General features: G+C 37.8%; 1 non-coding gene across 1 annotated transcript; it reads left to right on the top strand.

Annotated features, from left to right (window-relative positions):
- The first annotated feature begins 685 nt into the window (after positions 1-685).
- Positions 686-792, top strand: LOC122653358. The gene has a single exon (XR_006331789.1). It is a non-coding gene; the product is annotated as a small nucleolar RNA R71 (small nucleolar RNA).
- Positions 793-3200: the final 2408 nt, after the last annotated feature.

Genomic DNA, 3200 nt, shown 5'->3' on the forward strand with positions numbered 1-3200 from the left:
ACTCATTCTTTTTGCTTCTCCTGTATTGATAAACCCTGGGGGTTGCTAATAAGGTGCAAGGAGAGGTGGCCTAGCAGAATTCATAGTGGGTCCTAAGTGAGGATGAGGGGGAAAGGGGTAAGGAGATATATATTGATTTTATGGTGCAAAGTTGGGCCTTTGGAGACCAAGCTGGCCTTGATTGTGAAAGTTGGATGGGCCTGCTTGGTTTCCTTGATTCCAGGAGAAATTTGGGTGATTTCTCCATCCTGGATTATAAGTGTTGTTGTATGGATTATTTTGGTAGAGAGCACTCACATTCTCAGTGTTGGAATTACCCATAAACGTGTTGGGGCATTCCTCCATAAGATGTCCAGGTGTATGGCACCAATTGCATATTGACCCATGGTTGACCTAGTTAACTGGCATAGGCTCTTTAGGCATTAGGGACTCCAACCTTTTGATGAGGCTGTCAAGTTTGGCCTCTTTAGCTGGAACACCCTCAATGAGATATCCTTTAGTGGTCCTTTTAGCCACTTGGGAAGATTCTCACTCCCTAGTCTTTTCAGCCAAGTTGGTCAAGAATATCCAAGCCTCATTCTCATCAGAAAAAGAGGTAAAGCCTGCAGGACACATAGATTCTAAAAGCTGCTTGGTCTGAAAGTCTATACCCTCATAAATAATTTGGCAAAGTTGCCACAAATCAATACCATGGTGAGGGCATTCTAAAAGGAGGTCCTTGAATCTCTCCATGAACTTAGAGAATGACTCATGTGGTTTCTGCCTGAACTGGAGGATGTCACTCCTGAGCTTATTGGTCTTGTGAAGTGGGAAAAATTTTCTCAAGAAGACAATGGTGAATTCATCCCATGTATCAATGGAATTTGTTGGCAGTCCATAGAGCCACTTCTTGGCCTGGTCCTTCAGGGCAAAGTTTATAAACCGAAGCCTCACTGCATCATCAGTTATATTTTAAACCTTGATTAGAACATAGACCTCCTTAAATTCTCTAAGGAAAAGATAGGCATCCTCATTAGCCATCCCATGGAAGTGGGGTAGCATACTAATGAAGTGGGTCTTAAGTTCATAGTTGTTCCCTGTAGCAACTGGCAGATTGATGCATGAGGGTTATGCAGCCCTAGCAGGGTAGAGCCTATCCTTAAGAGTCTTGGGTTGTTGGTCACCCATGGTCAAAGGTGGTGGAGAAGGTGGTATTCTAATAAGATGGTTAGATGAATCACAAATCCACACTGTAGCCACCTAAACAGATATGAGGTCTCCTTTAGAAAAATTAAAGAAAAGTAAAAGACTATAAAAAATCACCAAAAACAAGACGGAGTCCAAGGTAGATAGTGCATGTGTCCCTCAAGAATCGAAACAGTGGTTCCAAAGCTGTAAGGTTGCCATATAGGTTGACAGCAAGGGAACCCGTATAGTCTTCACGAGCCACCTAGGGGCGACTCCAAGTGGATTCTGATGTAGAGTGGAGGATTACTATACGTTTCTGTTTCCAATAGCACTCACTATGTCGCTTTCCTATTATCAAAGTTGGTCACCTCCAAAGATAAGTCACATGCCAATCCACCCAATTAAGTCAAGATGTAGAGTCATAGGTAACTTAATCCTATGAGGGACACCAAAAGAGGTAGGGTTTGGGCATATGAATGACTTTAGACTGGGCCCACAGTCTTTGAAACAGAAGAGAAACAAGATGAGATTTTCAAATATATATTTTTTTTTTCAGAAAAAGAAGAGGAGAAAGAGAAGAAACTAAAGCACTTCGAATTACTTAAAAATCAGAAAAATAAAGTGGTCAATAATCTCCCCGACAACTATGCCAAAAACTTGTTTGTAAGAAATAATAACCGCAAGCGTACGGATCAATCGTAGCTACGGGTCGAACTCAAGGAGATGTACGCCACTCTATTTTACTCATTTAAAAGCAATGCAAAGTGAACCAAATTAATGTGTTAAATTAAACTAAGTAAACTAACGAAAATTAACGCATCCTAACTCACAAGCATCTAGCGAATTGAATTGGAGTCCTAACACACAAGCATCTAACCTATCAATACTAACACTGATTCGAAGGAATAAATTACAGCCACACATCACAACCACATAAAAAAAAATCAAAAGAAGAGATTAGAGACGGAGAATGAGACTAAGAGATTAGAGATGTAAAACCCGAAGGGGCTTGAACCGGATTGAAATTACTTGCTTCTCACGCTTGAAATGACGCTACCAAATCTGAAATTAAAACAAAAGTAATTAAATTAAAATTCTACCATAATGCATAATAATAATAATAACTAAAAATAAATAAAATCCTAAAAGCATGATTGAATTAGAGAGACAGAGAATGAGAATGAAAATAAAAATAATGGAAGATTAAAATTCCTACTAGAATAGAGGGATTAATGGAGATGAGAATACTAATAAAATAAAACTAACAGAAGAAGAAAGAGGTAGAGAATAAGAAGAAGAAATTAGAAACTAGAAGAATTAAGAGGTTAAGAAGAAGAAGAACATAAAAATAAAAATAAGAAATTGATACTCCCTTCGACCAAAGTTGAAAGTGCATGAACTAATTAGGCTTTGCATGAATATAGTTGAAGAAGCTTGAACACTTGAACAATCCTTACATGGTTTCCTTTTCCAAGTTTCTAATTCTTCTCACTAGAATTAGAAACCTAGACTAGAAAGCTTTAAAACTAAACTAGAATTAAATTATTACAACCCAGTTGAAGACATAAAATTAAAGCATGAATCAAAAGTATTACAACCATGGAATTGAAATCATAAAATCAAACTCGAACTTAGAAAGCCAAAAACTAGAAGAAGAGAAGAAGAAATTTTACTAATTAATTGAACAAGTTTATAAGCCCAAGGCTATGGGTATTTATAGGGAGAAGGGGAGAGAAGAAGATAGAAAAGGGAAGAGGGAGAGGGGCTCCACGATTTTGGGGCCTCTCTCCTTCTAAAAAACGTGGAGGGGAGAGAGAGAAGGAGAGAGTATCCAAAAATAAAGGAATATTCCTTTCTCCTTCCTTTACAATAAGACTTGATCCCCAAGAAAAAATAGAAAAAATAGAAACTAAGAGAGATAAGAATCCTAGCTACATAAACCTTCTATTTTTTAAAAAATAACTTTCTAATTCTAAACTTGAGCTTCCTCTTCTTTGTAGGAGTCTTCTCCAAGCAATGAGATCAAGGCATCT

The sequence above is a fragment of the Telopea speciosissima genome, chromosome 2, assembly GCF_018873765.1.
Source record: "Telopea speciosissima isolate NSW1024214 ecotype Mountain lineage chromosome 2, Tspe_v1, whole genome shotgun sequence".
NCBI lineage: Eukaryota > Viridiplantae > Streptophyta > Magnoliopsida > Proteales > Proteaceae > Telopea > Telopea speciosissima.